This window comes from Chiloscyllium plagiosum, unplaced genomic scaffold (assembly GCF_037043375.1).
Source record: "Chiloscyllium plagiosum isolate Xiang-an unplaced genomic scaffold, Cpla_swu_hap1 HiC_scaffold_27, whole genome shotgun sequence".
Taxonomy (NCBI): Eukaryota; Metazoa; Chordata; class Chondrichthyes; order Orectolobiformes; family Hemiscylliidae; genus Chiloscyllium; species Chiloscyllium plagiosum.
The window spans coordinates 31,460,880-31,478,909 of record NW_028270165.1 but is presented as its reverse complement, the minus strand read 5'-3'; the positions used below and the strand labels follow the sequence as shown (position 1 = coordinate 31,478,909).

Sequence of the window (18,030 nt, the reverse complement as noted above, 5' to 3'; positions counted from 1 at the left end):
CCAATGACTGTGCGTCCACCACCACCGCTGGCAACACATTCCATGCATTCACAACTCTCTGCATAAAGAACCTACCTCTGACGTCTCCTTTATACCATCCTCCTAATATCTTCAAACTATGACTCCTCATCCCAGTCAATCCTGCCCTGGGGAAAAGTCTCTGGCTATTGACTCTATCCATTCCTCTCATTATTTTGTACACCTGGATCAGGTCTCCTCTCTTCCTCCTTCTCTCCAGAGAGAAACGTCCAAGCTTATTCAACCTTTCTTCATCAGGCAAGCCCTCCAGTCCAGGCAGCATCCTGGTAAACCTTCTTTGCACCCTCTCCAAAGCCTCTGTATCTTTCCTATAGTAGGGCGACCAGAACTGGACACAATATTCCAAGTGTGGCCTCACCAGGGACTTGTAGAGCTGCAGCAAAACCTCGCAGCTCTGAAACTCGATCCCCCTGTTAATGAAAGCCCAAACACCATATGCTTTCTTAACAACCCTATCCACTTGGGTGGCAACTTTGAGGGATCTATGTACTTGCACACCCAGATCCCCCTGTTCCTCCACACTGCCAAGAATCCTGTCTTTAATCCTAGCCTGAGTAGTATGAATACTGGGGACTTCAGTGCACTTGTTGGACTTCCCCAGTCAGGCCATTGGATGGAGGTTCATGAGATTCATGACATGGGTCTGAGATAGAGCTCCAAGTGCCACTCATCCAAAGCCCCTAGCCTGAAGACAAGGCAGGAAAACTCCTCAGTTTGCATATGTATGAAGTGACGGAAACTAATAGATTCACTCATTAGCTTGTATAGATGTTAAATAGATTAAACTAATAAATTAGTGAAGTGCTAGAGGGCATAGGTTTAGAGTGAGAGGGGAAAGATATAAAAGAGACCTAATGGGCAACTTTTTCACACAGAGGGTGGTGCGGGTATGGAATGAGCTGCCAGAGGAAGTGGTGGAGGCTGGTATAATTGCAACATTTCAGAGGTACTTGGATGGGTATATGAATAGGAAGGGTTTGGAGGGATATGGGCAGGGTGCTGGCAGGTGGGACTAGATTGGGTTGGGATTTCTGGTCAGCATGGACGGGTTGGACCGAAGGGTCTGTTTCCGTGCTGTACATCTCTCTATGACTCTATGCATGTGTTGTTAGTCAAACAACGCATCTTTGATTTGAATTATTATTGTTGCATGTACCTAGGTACAGTGAAAAGTTTTGCTTTGCATGCAGTCCTGGCATATCATACCATACAAATTGAATAAGGGTAATAGAACAGAGCGAGAAACACCATGTTACAGCTGCAGAGGAGGTGCACAAACAACGAGATCAACGTTAAATGTAACATTTAATTAATGTTTAGTCTAATACAGGCAGGGAAGAAGCTGTTCTTGAATCTTTTGGTGTGTGTGCACAAGCTTTTGTATCTTCTGCCCAAGGGAAGAGGTTGGAAGAGATTTTAAACGGGGTGCTGTGAGCAGAGTCTTAGAATCATACAATCCCTACAGTGTGGTAACAGGCCCTTCGGCCCAACAAGTCCAAACTGACCCCTCCGAATAGTATCCCACCCAGGTCCATTCCCCTACCCTGTTAACCCACATTTACCCCTGACTCATGTATCTCACCTACACATCCCTTAACACTATGGGCAATTCAGCACAGCCAATCCACTGTAACCTGCACATCTTTTGAATTGTGGGAGGAAACCGGAGTACCCGGAGCACTGAGCCCATTCTTGAACAAAATCTTCAAGAAGAAGATGGATACCTGGGGAAACATTCTGTGTCCCGGAATGGTCCTCTAATCATGTGTGCTAGTGAACCGGTTGGCTGGGTTGGGTCTTCACAGTGTTTGTAGGGATTTGGAACAGATCCCAAGGGGCTACACCATGCCAAGAAGGACTGTAGAGAGGAAGTAGTTTCCCAAGCAAACCAAGGATGTTGTGGTCCAAAAAATGTATTCTGCTGAATGCCCTCCTCATATTGTCACAATGCAAGAACTATTTGTGCGTGGGAAATTGTGTCTCACAAACTTGATTGAGTTGTTTGAAGAAGTAACAAAGAGGATTGATGAGAGCAGAGCAGTAGATGTGATCTGTATGGACTTCAGTAAGGTGTTCAACAAGGTTCCCCATGGGAGGCTGGTGAGCAAGGTTAGATCTCATGGAATACAGGGAGAACTAGCCATTTGGATACAGAACTGGCTCAAAGGTAGAAGACAGAGGGTGGTGGTGGAGGGTTGTTTTTCAGACTGGAGGCCTGTGACCAGTGGAGTGCCACAAGGATCGGTACTGAGTCCATTACTTTTCATCATTTATATAAATGATTTCGATGTGAGCATAAGAGGTACAGTTAGTAAATTTGCAGATGACACCAAAATTGGAGGTGTAGTGGACAGCAAAGAGGGTTACCTCAGAGTACAATGGGATCTTGATCAGGTGGGCCAATGGGCTGAGAAGTGGCAGATGGGGTTTAATTTAGATAAATGTGAGAATGGGGAAAATTGGAATTTTGGGAAGGTAATTTCAATTGAATATAATTATCAAATGGAGAAAATCAAAAGCTGAGAGACAGAATCTACAAAAGATCAACCTCCCATCGGTAGAATCCATCTCCCAGGCCCGCTGCCAAGGAAAGGCCGCCAGCATTCTCAAAGATCCATCCCACCCCGGCAATGTTTTTCTACAACCTCTACCATCGGGGAGAAGGTACAGAAGCCTGACAACACGCACCAGCCAGTTTTGTAACAACCCCACTGTTGTTAGAATACTGAATGGATTCACAAACTCATAACATTCGCCTGTACATCTTTTTGTTTTTGCCGCTGTTTACTTATCTATGCGACTTAACTCGGTGATCTGCCTGTATTGATCGCAAGGCAAAGCTTTTCACTGTGCCTCGGTACACGTGACAATAAATTCAATTCAGTTCAATTCAGTTGGGACTGTTACCTTCAAAGACAAGACATGTAACCTTGAGAATGTAGCTAACAGTGTCTCCCTCCAGCTGTTCCATTCCTGTGTACAGTAGTGAGATAAAACAAGTGTGCAATGTCAGATAGGAGCTGGAAGGGGCAGACAAAGGAGTAGAACCCTGAGGCACAGTGAGGGAAAAGATCAACATGTCCCTTTCCTCCGCTGAAGTTAAAGAAGCCCTCTGTGCAAATTGGATTGCTTTCACCAAGTTCCTATCACAGTTATAATGAGATTATTTCTTATATTCGACTGAAATCAATGTTAAAATAAGGAGTAGTCTGGAAATATTATTGATTCAAAACTTTGAAATCTTATTTCATTGAAAAGTTTTAAAAAAAATTATTTTGTATACTGCTGTAGACAAGGTGTTGTGAAGAAAAAACATGGCTTTGCTTGTTCTTAAAACAGAGAAACTTTTATGGAAGACATTTAATTTGAACTCGGAATTTGGAACGAGAAATGTTTTTTGCTGTTGACTCATCTAATCTAATCTAATATATTAAGTAGATTAAGCTAATAAATTAGCTATATATTGAGGTGAATGTATCTTCTGGGAATCATTTTGATCATTTGCTCTCCAGCCAATGTGTTCGAGGGAACTTGTCTCTTGGTTTTCCTCTTCGCCTTTCTCCATCTTGGACGTTTTGCTCCGGCCCTGTTTGCAGCATCAAGTGCATTGTTAAGCTGAAAGTGTCTAATGGATTCTGAATGTAGGTTTGCTCACTGGGCTAGAAAGTTTGTTTTCAGATATTTCGTCACCATACTATGCACCATCATCAGTGCGCCTCCGGTGAAGCACTGGTGTTAGTGACCCGCTTTCTATTTATGTGTTTCAGTTTCCTTGGGTTGGTGATGTAATTTCCTGTGGTGATGCCATTTCCTGTGGTGATGTAATTTCTGGTTCTTGTTCTCAGAGGGTGGTAAATGGCGTCCAAGTCGATGTGTTTGTTGATAGAGTTCTGGTTGGAATGCCATGCTTCTAGGAATTCTCATGCGTATCTCTGTTTGGCTTGCCCTAGGATGGATGTGTTGTCCCAGTTGAAGTGGTGTCCTTCCTCATCATGTCTTTTTGTGTCTAGTTGGTGTTCATGTATCCTGGTGGCTAGTTTTCTGCCTGTTTGTCCAATGTAATGTTTGTTACAGTTCTTACAAGGTATTTTGTAAATGACATTAGTTTTGCTTGTTGTCAGTACAGTGTCTTTCAAGTTCATGAGCTGCTGTTTTAGTGTGTTGGGGGATTCTGTCAGATCTGATCAAAATGAATACAAGACATGTGAGCTCTGATGTGAAGCAAATTCATTAGCTTAATCTACTTTACATAGATGCAAACTAATGAATGAGTCTATTAGCTCAAACAAGCTTAGACATAGTCAACAGACAGCTTGCTGTCTGTTAGGGGCTACTCAGTGATTTGGAGTTCTATCTCAGTTTCCACACGGCACTGGTTCAGGAACCCCTGCCCAATGCTGAAAGTCCTTGGTCTGATGGGAAAAGTTCAATAAGTCCCTGATATCAATACTATTCTGACTATGACCTGTATCACCTTTTCATAATAACTCCAGTACATTTCCACAAAACTAGGTTAAAAATAAAAACAAGTCCAGGTGGCTCCTCGTAGACCACACAAGCAGACGGTTCACACCAACCCTCAAGATCAGGCTGTTTTGCATTAGGCCTGTTTCTCATGTACGTTGCCACTTTAATTGCTCATTGTCACGCCTAATTAACCCTTAACAGTTACTATTAATGGGCTGATTTGAAGTTATCATTTCTGAGCCTAACACTACATCTGGATGCTCATCAAGGCAGCCACACTGCAGAGAAGCAGTTTATCTGCTCCACGTATGGGAAGGGATTTACTTAGGCAACCCACCTGGTCAGGCACCAGTGTGGTAATAGTGATGAGACCTTTTAAATGCCCAAATTGCAGAAAATTCTATAAATATTCCAGAGACATGATGTCCCATCAACATGTACACACTTATGGGGGACAGTTCAGCTTTGGGGAAGGGTTCAAGCGATCATCTTAAATCACTACACACCAGCAAATCCACACTGGTGAGAGACCATTCACCAACTCTGAGTATTGGAACTTGATCACATATCAGCAATACTGGTGCGAGACCTGTTAAATGCTGATAACACAGGAAGTGCAAAAACAATTCCAGGGAGTAAATATCCATCAACTTGTACATCCTGACTAGAGACTGTTCCCGTGCTCCCACTGCGGGACTGGGTTCAAATGATCATCTCAACTCACTGTACACAGGTTATATGATAGTGAATCCCTTCTCTCACACAGAACAGTAAACAGCCTCTCCTCTGTGTGAGGTGCGGCATTTTGGGAAAGCAAAAGTTAGCAGGACTTATACACTTAATGGTAAGGTTCAAGGGAGTGTTGCTGAATAAAGAGACCTTGGAGTGCAGGTTCATAGCTCCTTGAAAGTGGAGTCGCAGGTAGAGAGGATAGTGAAGAAGGCGTTTGGTATGCTTTCCTTTATTGGTCAGAGTATTGAGTACAGGATTGGGAGGTCATGTTGCGGCTGTACAGGATATTGGTTAGGCCACTGTTGGAATATTGCGTGCAATTCTGGTCTCCTTCCTATCGGAAGGATGTTGTGAAACTTGAAAGGGTTCAGAAAAGATTTACAAGGATGTTGCCAGGGTTGGAGGTTTTGAGCTATAGGGAGAGGCTGAACAGGCTGGGGCTGTTTTCCCTGGAGCGTCGGAGGCTGAGGGGTGACCTTATAGAGGTTTACAAAATTATGAGGGGCATGGATAGGATAAATAGACAAAGTCCAACACCGGCATCTCCAAATCATGAATCTTTCCTGTCCATCTTTCATTCTACCTCAGAGATCATACTGATTTTCACCAAAAGTGGAAATGTTTATTTATTGTACCCCTTTCACCATCCTTTGGTGTGAATTAGTCAGTGTTAAATGCTGTGATTCTCCTCCACTCCACATCCCAGTGACCCTGACTCAGGCTAGGTTGGCCAAAGAAATATCAAAGACAGGAGTAGGCCATTCAATTCCTCGTGCCTGCTTTGCCATTCAGTATGACCATCATACTGATCATCATGCCCACTACCCCAATCCTGCCTCCCCCCCCCCCAGATTCCTTATCTACAGCACATGGATTGCAGTGGCTCAAGAAGCACCTTGTCAGGGACAACTAGGGATAGGCAACAACTGATGGCCAGCCAGCAACATCCAAGTCCCATGAGTGAATGAACAAAAGTCCCTTCAGCCACAAGAGCTATATCCACCGCTTTCCTGAAAACACATCATGTTTTAGCCTCAACTGCTTTCAATGAAAGTAAATTCCACAGGCTTACCCCTCTTTCTGCTAAACTCCAGTGATACAATCCTAACTGATGCAATTTCTCTTCATATTTCAGTCCCGCCATCCCGAGCTGGTACTCCCCCGATAGCAAGAACAATCTTCCTCAGATAAGGTGACCAGAACCGCATACCATATTCCAGGTGTGACCTCATCAATGTCTTGTCCATCTGACAATGACGATGGGCATAGTCACTCATCTGTGAGGTTCTGTGTGGTACAATTCATCCTTTGTACATTGAATGATAGAAGGAAAGGTCACACTGCATAATCAGAGAAAATCAGGTAGGTATTAAACAGTGAATTTTGCCCACTGCAGAGAAAAACAAATTATTATCGCATTAGTTGATAGAATCATGAGGAGCATGGATAGGTAAATAGATAAGGTCTTTTCCCTGGGGTGAGAGGCCAGAATGAGAGGCCTAGGTTCAGGGTGAGAGGGGAAGGATTTAAAGGGGACCCAAGGGGCAATGCTTTCATTCAGAAGGTGGTGCATGTATGGAATGAGCTGCCAGAGGAAGTGGTGGAGGCTTGTACAATTACAACACTTAAAAGGCAGCTGGATGGATATCTGAATAGAGAATCATACAATCCCTTCAGGGTGGAAACAGGCCCTTTGGCTCAGCAAGACCACACTGACCTTCTGAAGAGTATCACACCGAGACCCTTATCCCCTATTACGCTACATTTACCCCTGACTACTGCACCTAACTTGCACACCCCTAAACACTAGGGTCAACTTAGCTTTGCCAATCCACCATAACCTGCAAATCTTTGGACTGTGGGAGGAAAGCCGAACACCCGGAGGGGACCCATGCAGACGGGGTGGAGGGGTGTGGAGAGAATCTGTAAACTCCACACAGACAGTCACCCAAGGCTGGAATTGAACTTGCATCCCTGGCGCTGTAAGGTAGCAGTGCTAACCACTGAGCTATCATGCCACACCAAAGGAGTAGGAAAGATTTAGAAGGATATGGGTCAAATGTTGGCAAATTGGACTAGATTAGGTTAGGATATTTGGTTGACAGGCAGGAGGCTGGAAGAACACAGCAAGCCAGGCAGCATCAGGAGGCGGAGAAGTCGATATTTCTGGTGTAACCTTTTTCAGGATTGATATTTGGTGGGCATGGTCGAGTTGGACTGAGTGGTCTGTTTTTTCTGTACATCTTTACGACTCTATTACTTCTCAGAGGGTTTCACTCCAATTTACCAATGGTGAAAGCTGACTAATTTTATTACAGGTCCCTCCCACACCGTTGCGTTCACCCTACAAGTTTAGAACAAAGTAGAATGCGGTGGGGCAGCAAGGTGGCTCAGTGGTCAGCGTTGATGCCTCACAGCACCAGGAACCCAGGTTTGATGCCAGCCGCGGGCAACTGTCTGTGTGGAGTTTGCACATTCTCCCCGTGTCTGCATGGGTTTCCTCTGGGTCCCACAGTCCAAAAATGTGCAGGTTAGGTGAATCGGCCATGCTAAATTGCCCGTAGTGTTAGTCGAAAGGGTAAATGTAGGGGAATGGGTCTGGGTGGGTTGCGCTTTGGCGGGTCGGTGTGGACTTGTTGGGCCAAAGGGCCTGTTTCCACACTGTAAGTAATCTAAATTGCCCATAGTGTTCAGGTTAGGCGCATTAGTCAGGGGTAAATGTAGAATAATGGTGGGCTACTCTTCGGTTCAGTGTGGACTTGTTGGGCTGAAGGGCCTGTAGGGAATCTAATTGTAATAATTTGATGAAGGAATTGCAGGTTCATACCCAGCAGTCCTTGCGCCAGTGAATTACCCCTGTCCTCAGAACGAGGAGATCCATGCGCAGGCGCGGCGGCCACCACCGTACGGAGCATGCGCGGAGCGTGACGATGGCGACGGGGGGGCGGGCTTCTCCTCGGATCCGCAAAAGGTGATTTATGAGGCGGAGCGACTGAGTTGCGGAACGCTTCGTAAACATCGCGTGTTAACTGTGCAGTCCATGAACAGGAACCTCGGCGGCGTTTTGTTTGCAGGAAGCCCTCGCCAGCCGGTAACGGGGGAGGCTTTCACCCCCTCCCCGTTCCTAGGGTAATAGCCGCCATCTTTGTTGGGTCGCGGGGGTGCAGCGTGAAGTCTCTGCTGCCATCTTTGTTGGGGGCAAGGTGGAGCAGGGCGCATGCGCGGGCCGCCCTCTGGGTCAGGGACAATGAATAAGAGCCGCGCGGATCAGCTGGTACAAGGAACGAAGACCGTTCAGCCCATCGACCCTGCGCCAGTCCGAAACAGCCATCTAACGACTGCACTCGCATCCCAAAGCCTTGGCGTGGCAAGTGCACATCTAAATACTTCCTTAAATGTTACGAGGGTTTCTTTCTCTTCCACCCTGTCAGGTACTGAGGTTCCAGATTCCCAACTAGCTCCAGACCGAAAGGTTTCTCCTCACGTCCCTCTCTGAACCTGCTAACCCCCACCCCACCCCACAGTCATTGATCTCTCCATCAAGGGGGAGAAATTTCTTCCTGTCTATCCTATCGATGCCCCTCATTGTTTTGCCCAAATCAATTGGGTGGCACGGTGGCTCAGTGGTTAGCATTGCTGCCTCACGGTGCCAGGGACCCGAGTTTGACTCTGGCCGACTGCATTAGTCAGAGGGAAATGGTGCATTAGTCAGAGGGAAATGGGTGGGTTACTCTTCAGAGGGTTGGTGTGGACTTGTTGGGCTGAAGGGCCTGTTTCCATGCTGTAGAGAATCTAGTCTTAGCAGGAAAAGACAGGGTGCATGAGTATGAGCTATTTCCACTGGGGATTAGGGTGAGACTGTTTTGATCAGATGAAAACGGTTTGGAACTCACTTTCACAAATGGTGGTTGATGCTAGATCAGTTGTTAATTTTAAATCTGAAATAGATCAATCTTTGTTAAGGGAAGGCCCAGGAAGTTAGGCCCCAGATCAACCATGATCTCAAAGAATGGCAGAACAGGCCCGAGGTTGAATAGCCTACTCCTGTTCCTATAATTATCGGACACCTTTTCTTGAATTTCACTCCAAGGAGGAGGGATAGTTGTGAGATGTGGATTTACAGCTTTGGGAGAGAAGGAGAGGATAACATGTTCAACGGAAATTGGAATTGAGCGTCCTGATTGCATTTTGTAATCTTATACAGGGGATTAGAGTGGGAGGATTTACAGACAGGTAACTCGAACATCACCTCAAGACCTGACAGAGTCACGCAGTTCACCAGGGACTGGAATATCATCAGCCCTTGAATGCAGAAGGTGGAGGTTGTCTGGTTCTGTGTGAGGGAAAAGATTTCAAACATCAGCGAGACACATATATACACCCAAGTGAGAGTGTCCCCATGGACTGACTGTGGAAGGAGCTTTAACAGGTCACACAGACTGAGTGTAGGTGCGTTCCTGTGCTGATTTGTGGAGCGTTTAACCAGTTACACAAACCATCGAGTTGTCTGTGTGTAACAGGCTTCAGTCTAACTCGTCGATTCGCAAGGACCCCTGCAACATGGAGAAACTGTGGAAATGTGGGGACTGTGAGAAGGGTTTTGCAACCCCATCTGAGCTGGAAACCCATCGGTGCGTTCACACAGGGGAGAGGCCGTTCACTTGCCCAGAGTGCAGGAAGGGATTTACCCGGTCGTCCAACTTGTTGCAACACCAGCGGGTGCACCTCGATGAGAATCCCTATGTCTGCACTCGCTGCGGGAAGAGTTTCAGGTACTCGGGCAGCCTCATTGCACACCAGCGCGTTCACACCGGGGAGAGGCCCTACGTCTGCACTCGCTGCGGGAAGCGTTTCAGGCACTCGGGCAGCCTCACCGCGCACCAGCGCGTTCACACCGGGGAGAGGCCTTTCAGTTGCTCCCAGTGCGGGAAGACATTCACTCAGCTGTCAGCTCTCATTTCGCACCAGCGCATTCACACGGGGGAGAGGCCATTCACCTGCTCCCAGTGCGGGAAAGCATTCACCCAGTTACCCACCCTCATTTCCCACCAACGGCTTCACACTGGGGAGAGACCGTTCACGTGCCCTGAGTGCGGGAGGGGCTTCTCGCGGTCCTCCCACCTGCTGTCGCACCAGCGGGTTCACACCGATGAGAGGCCCTTCATCTGCCCCCTCTGCGGGAAGAGTTTCAGGTATACCTGCAGCCTCACTGAACACCGGCGCGTTCACACCGGGGAGAGGCCGTTCCCCTGCCCCGTGTGTGGGAAGGGATTCACTCAATCTGCAAACCTGAGGGTACACCAGAGAGGTCACAACTGAGCACCGGGATTCCGTTACACGCTACTGTTAATCGTATCCACGACTGAACAATTCTGAAAGCGAAGGGGCCATTTGTACTGATTTCAGTTGTCCCTGTGTAATATTCTGGATCTGTTGCTGATTGCATTCCTAGGGCCGGAGTGTCCCTTTGAGAACCGCGGTCTGTGATCTTTCCCCATGGTTCATCTGACCTTAGTTCAGAATAATGCCAGGGACTATGACTTCAGTTCCAAGTTGATCTTTATTATGAACTCCACGATTCGGGGTCTGTGAACTTCCACTCAGTTAACACCTCCCTGAGGAAGCGTTGATGAATCCTTGCTGACAAATCTTGGACAATCCACACCGGCATTATCCACCAGAAGGAAGTGGGAATTCGGGAGGAATTGTGAGTCTCCAGTGTTACTCTCCCACCTGTTTTAAAGAAATATCCCGCAGCACGGGAATGGAGGCAAGGTACCCCAAGCAATGAACTGTCACAAATCAGTGCCCCTCGGATGTTGCCTGACCTGCTGTGCTTTTCCAGCACCACTCTGATCTAAACTCTGGGTTCCAGCATCTGCAGTCCTCACTTTTGCCCTGTTCGAAATCATTGAACTTAGAGGATCTGAAGAAATGTACTCCATCTTAATCAGATAGCTCTCTTTCTCTCTGTCTTTCGCACTGATGAGGAAATAATTCACAGCATCTTTCTGGCTGACTGACACTGCGCAGGCCTGGTCTCTTTGCCCTGGACATGCCTCGAGAAAGATACATGCAACCCAGATAAACGTCCCACACGCAACTGTGTAAAGATCCCAATGGCTATCGAGGGGAAGATTTTTCACTTTGGACGTGGAAGATGTTCGGAATTGATCCCCACTGGTTTCAAGCCACCCTCCACACCTTCCAGTGAACCATCTGGAGGAGGTGCTGTCATCGGCTTCGGAGACCTGCACTCAATCTGCATCCTCAGTCTGTTTGACCTCTGCGAGCATTCTCATTGTCACAGGCTGTATGCATTTCCTATCTGTTTAGCTCACACACAATGTTTAAGCTGTCGCATCTTAACTAACTCTTTCAAGATCAGATCGGGTCTCAACCGCTCCCACCCGTGTTTTTGGATTATCTGTGACTCAAGTATAAAAGATCTCTCTGCCCACACTGTGCAGTGCTATTGACCTTTTAAGAGACACTGGTGAGGGAGCACAGGAGGTTTATCCTGGTGATTCCAGAATGTTATCCTGGTGATCTGGGAATGTTTATCATGGTGATCGCAGGATTTCTGGGTCAGGAAAGGATTGACAGGCTGGGTCTGGATTCGCTGGCTAAGCCAGTGATGGCACAGAGGTCTTTAAATTTATGAACACCGAGGGGAATGCTTTCTGTTGTGAGTGTAACTAGAGAGTGTCAATCTTAAACAGCCATCAGGAAATATAGTAGAGAATGGGGAAGAAACCTTCTCACTAAAGCAGGGGGTAAGAATGTGGAACTCGCCAGCACAGGGAGTGGTCTCAGTGAATAGTCCTGATCCCTTTGCGGGAGGCGAGACAAATAAATAAGGGAGAGGAGATTATGAAGTGGAGAGAGTAGATTTTGATTTAGAAAGACGGGAGGTGGTTGAAGTGGAGCATAAGTGCATCACAAGCTGGTTGGGTTGAACAGCTTGTTTCCTAGACTGTACAGTCTAAGTAAGGCTTCAACTGATTGGTGTTAATAATTAATATTACTGCACAAATGTTTGTATCCTCTTATAAATACGGGTGAGGTGCCCATGACTGGAGATGGCCTTTGTTTAAGAAGGAATGTAAGGAGAATCCTGGGAATTATATTGAGAATGCAGGGTGACTTGGACAGACGAAATGAGTGGACGGATGCTTGGCAGATGCAGTTTAATGTGGATAAATGTGTGGTTATCCACTTTGGTGGCAAGAACAAGAAAGCAGATTACTATCAAAATGGAGTCAAGTTAGGTAAAGGAGCAATACAACGAGATCTAGGTGTTTTTGTACATCAGTCAATGAAAGCAAGTATGCAGGTACAGCAGGCAGTGAAGAAAGCTAATGGATTGCTGGCCTTCGTAACAAGAGGAATTGAGCATAGGAGCAAAGAGATCCTTCTGCAGCTGTACAGGGCATTGGTGAGATCGCACCTGGAGTATTGTGTGCAGTTTTGGTCTCCAAATTTAAGGACATTCTGGCTATTGAGGGAGTGCAGGGTAGGTTCACGAGGTCAATTCCCAGAATGGCGGGACTATCATATGTTGAAAGATTTTGGAGTGACTGGGCTTGTATACACTTGAGTTTAGAAGGCTGAGAGGGGATCTGATTGAGATGTATAAGATTATTAAAGGATTGGACACGCTGGACGCAGGAGGCAAGATTCCACTGATGGGTGGGTCCCGAACCAGAGGACACAGTTCTAAAATGAGGGGTAGGCCACTTAGAACAGAGTGGAGGAGAAACCTCTTCACCCAGAGAGTGGTGGGTGTCTGGAATACTCTGCCCCAGAAGGCAGTGAAGGCCAAGTTTCTGGATACTTTCAAGAAAGAGATGGATAGAGCTCTTAAGGATAGTGGAATCAAGGGTTATGGAGATAAGGCAGGAACAGGATACTGATTGCGGGTGATCAGCCATGATCATAATGAATGGTGGTGCTGGCTCGAAGGGCCAAATGGCCTACTCCTGCGCGTATTGTCTATAGACCTGTGAGTCTGACTTCATTGTGGGTACATTGTTGGAAGTGATTCTGAAAGCTTGGATTTTTTTATGCACTTGTACAGGTTGGGGATAGTCAGCATCGCTTTGTGCGAGGGAAAATGTGTCTCTCAAACCTGATTGTTGTTGTTTTGTTTTGAGAAAACAACCAAGATGATTTGACAAGGCCAGAACGGTAGACGTTGTTTTACTTGGACAGTAGTATAGCTGTTGACAAGGCTCCACGTGGTAGACTAATCAGTAAAGTTAGATCACATGGGATTCAAGGTGAGCTGGCCGATAGGATACGGAATTGGCTTAATGACAGGAAATCGAGAGTGACGGTTGTTTTTGCTGACTGGATCCCAGGGATCGATGTTGGATCCACTTTTGTTTATCATTTATATAAATGATTTAGATGATAATATAGAAAGCATGGTCGGTAAGTTTGTCATGACACCATGATTGGCGATCCTGAAGAAGATGATTTAAGATTACAAAAAGATCTCGATCAGTTGGGTCAATGGCTGAAGAGTGGAAAATGGAGTTAACTTTGGATAAATGCGAGGTATTACATTTTGGTCAAATAAACAAGGACAAGACTTAAACATTTAAAGGTAGGGCCTTGGGCAATGTTGTAGAACAGTGAGATTAGGTACAAAATTCTTTGAAGTTTGCATCACATGTAGTGGTTAAAAGGGCATTTGAGGAGAAATTTCTTCACCCAGAGAGTGGTGGATATATGTAATGCTCTGCCTCAGAAGGCAGCGGAGGCTAAGTCTCTGGATACTTTCAAGAAAGAGATGGATAGGCCTCTTAAAGATAGTGGAATTGAGAGTTATCGGAATAAGTCAGGAACAGGACACTGATTGTGGATGATTAGCCATGATCATAATGAATGGTGGTGCTGGCTCGAAGGCTGGCCTTCATTGTTCAGACCTTTTGAGTACAGGAGTTGGGACGTTATGTTGAGGTTGTACAGGATGTTAGTGAGGCCTCTTCTGGTATACGATGTCCAGTTCTGGTCACCCTGTAAAAGGAGGGCTACTAATTAAGCTGCAGACGGTTAAGAAGAGATTTATCAGGACCTTGCTGGGAATAGAGGATTTGAATTAAGAGAGGCTGGATAGACCGGGATGTTTTTCACTGGAGTGTAGGAAGTTTAGCGGTGCCCTTTTATAGAGGTTTGAAAAATAATGAGGGGTATAGATAAGATGAATAGCAGGTGGGGGTTGGGGATTTCAAGACTAGGGGGCATATTTTTAAGGTGAAAGGAGAAAGATTAAGACAAGACTAGGCAATTTCTTTTTACACAGAGTAGTTCACATGTGGAGTGAAGTGGTGGATGCAGCTGCAGTTGCAACATTTAAGACGTTTGGATAAAATTAGATTAGATTTCTGACAGTATGGAAATAGGCCCTTCGGCCCAACAAGTCCACACCGACCCTCTGAAGAGTAGTCCATCCCGCCCCATTCCCCTACCCTATATTTATCCCTGACTAACGCACCTAACACTTTGGGTGAATTTGCCGTCCTCAGTTGCCCAATCTGCACATCTTTGGATTGTGGGAGGAAACCGGAGCACCCGGAGGAAACCCACGCAGATACGGGGAGAATGTGCAAACTCCACATAGTCAGTGCCCCCCCCCAAAAAAAGGCTGGAATCGAACCTGGGTCCCTGGCGCTGTGAGGCAGCAGTGCTAACCACTGAGCACTGTGGTCATAAGTACATAAATAGGAAAGGTTTGGAGGGACATGGGCCAAGTGCAGTTTGGTTTGGGATTGCGGTTGGCATGGACTGTTTGGACCGAAGGGTCTAATTCCATTCTCTTATGACTCTATAGTCATTCAACCTGGAAAGACACAAGGATAGCCACAAAAGACTCAGTTTGCATTGCTGCCTCACGGTACCAGGGGCCCGGGTTCGATTCCAGCCTCAGTCTGTGTGGAGTTTGCACGTTCCCCAGTGTCTCAGTGCTCTGATTTCCTTCCACAGTCCAAAGGTATGACGGGCCAGGGATGTGCAGGTTAGGTGAATTAGCCATGGGAAATTACCGGGATCAGGCAGTGGGGTGGACCTGGGTGGGATGCTCTTCGGAGGATCGGCACGGATAGGCCAAATAGCCTGCTTCCACGCTGTCGGAATTCTATGATAACAGGGAGCGGCGGCGGAAATTCGAGGCATGTGGAAAGAAGTTTAGTTCTCCATCCCGTTTGATGGAGAGGCCACTCATTTGTAGTCCGTGTGGGAAAGGAATTCCCTGAATTGTCCAGCTTGCCGGGGCACCAGCACATCCACAGTGAGGAGGTGCCGTTAAACATATTCCGTGTGAGGGAAGAAATGTACTCGGCCGTCCATTTTCTGAATAGAGTGTGTAGAAATTCTGTTCCTCTTCTGTCAATAAATTCAGGAGGAGTAACCTGAAGGTTTTTAACATGACTATGGGGGGGGGACACCTGAATATCAGAGTAGAGGTAAATGGGTTTTGATCTTGGTTCTGTGAAGGGGCTTTTTTTAAAGAGGTCTGAAAGTTAGCTTCGAACAATGAGCTTAAACATGGCTTCGAAAGGAAAAATGCGTGACTTAACTGACGAGTAAGTTATCTGGCAATTTAAATCAATGTAACGTTTTCTGTGTGACCCGCCAGTGCAATGAGACAGCCAACAGGTTGAGTTTAGAATTGAAAGGTATTCCAGGAAGGTCATTTAGTTTGTGGGGGTCTTCAGGCTGGAAGGAAGTCTTTAATCCTTTGACAGTCCCAGGAGAAAGGGCGAGGAAAGGCCCTGAGGCCCTCCCAAGGTTCACTGAGAAAAGTCAGTGGCTTCACCTGTCTCTCTGCGGGAAGTCGAGAGAATCCCGTGGTGAGTGTGCAGAAAGTCTGAAATGAAAAGCTTGCGATCTCATCAGTTAAGTCAGAAATTAAAAGTAGGAGTGAAACTTCATCAGAATTTTAATAGCACAGAAGAAAAGCCCATTGTTCCTGCACTGGTCCGTAAGCATTGTTCTTATCCCATTGACCAGCTTTTGGCCCACAGTTTTATCTTCTATGGCATTTCACCTAAAATAGCTTTTAAATGTCTAGATAGTTCCCATGTCCACTGCACTTTAGACAGTGAGTTCCAGGCACCCACCACCCTCAAGTGAAAAACGTTCTCCTCTTGTTTCCGCTAAACCTCCTGCTCCTTAGTGTAAACCTGTGTTCCAGATCATTGACACCTCTACTAAGGAGAAATGTTTCTCCCTATCTACACCCCTCCTCAGCTTGTGTAGCTCAGTCAGGTTCCCCTCTCAGCCTTCTCTGCGGAGCGCTTCAGGGAACATCTCCGGGCCACCCGCACCAACCAATCCTACCGGCCTGTGGCCAAACACTTCAACTCCCCCCCCCCCCCCCCCCCCCACTCCGCTGAGGATGTGCAGGTCCTGGGCTTCCTCCACTGCCACCCCCTAACCACCTGATGCCTGGAGGAAAAACGCCTCATCTTCTCCCTTGAATCCTTCCAACCACATGGCATCAATGTGGATTTCACCAGTTTCCACATTTCCCCTACCCCCCCCCCCACTCCTTATGTCAGATCCGACCCTCCAACTTGACACTGCCCTCATGACCTACCCTCCTTGTCCATCTTCCTTCCCACTGATCCGCTTCACCCTCCTTTCCAACCTATCACCCCAGCCCCCACCTTCATCTGTCGATTGGACTCTCAGCTACCTTTTTCCCCCAAGGTCCATCCCCCTCCCATTTATCTCTCCACCCCCTCAGCTCATAAGCCTCATTCCTGATGAAGGGCTAATGCCTGAAACATTGACTTTCCTGCTCCTCAGATGCTGCCTGACCTGCTGTGCTTTTCCAGCACCACACTTTCGACTCTGAGGAAAACCACTCCAGCCTATTTAGTCTCTCTTCAACCGCTGCAACATCCTGGAAATTCTCTTCTAGTGCAGTCACACCCTTCCAGTGGTGGAGTGAGCACAACAACATGCAGTTTTGATCTGCGGCCAAACATTATTTTCAGCTTCATTCTAACCCCTCGCTGTACTATTCGCTGCCTTGTCTAATAAAGGCAAGTATCCCACATGATTTCTTAGCCACATTATTTACCTGTCATGCTGCCTTCAAGGATATGTTTGTAGTATGTGTAAATGACCTGGAGGACAAGGTGAGTGGTCTGATTAGTGAGTTTTCAGATGACCTGAAAGCCAGTGGAGTTGCTGATACTGCCGGCGATCGTGAAAGGATTCAACAGGATATGGCTAGATTGGCGACTTGGGTGTAGAAATGGCAGATGGAGTTTAATCCAGACAAATGCAAGGTGATACATTTAGAAGGACCATACTTAAGCGTGAATTGTTTTAAGGTATGTAAGTTAGCTCACTGAGCTTGAAGGTTTGTTTTCAGACATTTTGTCACCATACTAGGTAACATCATCAGTGAGAGTCTTCAGTGAAGCGCTGGTGGTATGTCCCACCTCTCTACTTATAGGTCTTGGTTTCTCAAGGCAGATGATGTCATTTCCGGTTGTCTTTTGTTTTTCCAAGGGAGGTAGATAGGATCGAAATCCATGTGTTTTTTGATCGAGTTCTGGTTAGAACGCCATGCCTCTAAGAATTCTCTTGCGTGTCTATGTTTCGCCTGTCTGAGGAAGGTGTGTGTTGTCCCAGTCCAAGTAGGTGCCCTCCTTTTGTCTGTATGTATAGAAACTAGTGATAAGTGGGTCATGTCTTTTGGTGAATTGTACAGCAAATGGCAGAACACTTAGGAACATTAACGTACAGACAAGTCTGGGCGCGCAAGTCCAC

The 18,030-nt window shown here is 46.6% G+C and overlaps 1 pseudogene; it reads left to right on the top strand.

Moving 5' to 3' along the window:
* The first annotated feature begins 8,193 nt into the window (after positions 1-8,193).
* The window catches only part of LOC122543483 (uncharacterized), a 48,512-nt pseudogene continuing 38,675 nt past the window's right edge, over positions 8,194-18,030 (top strand).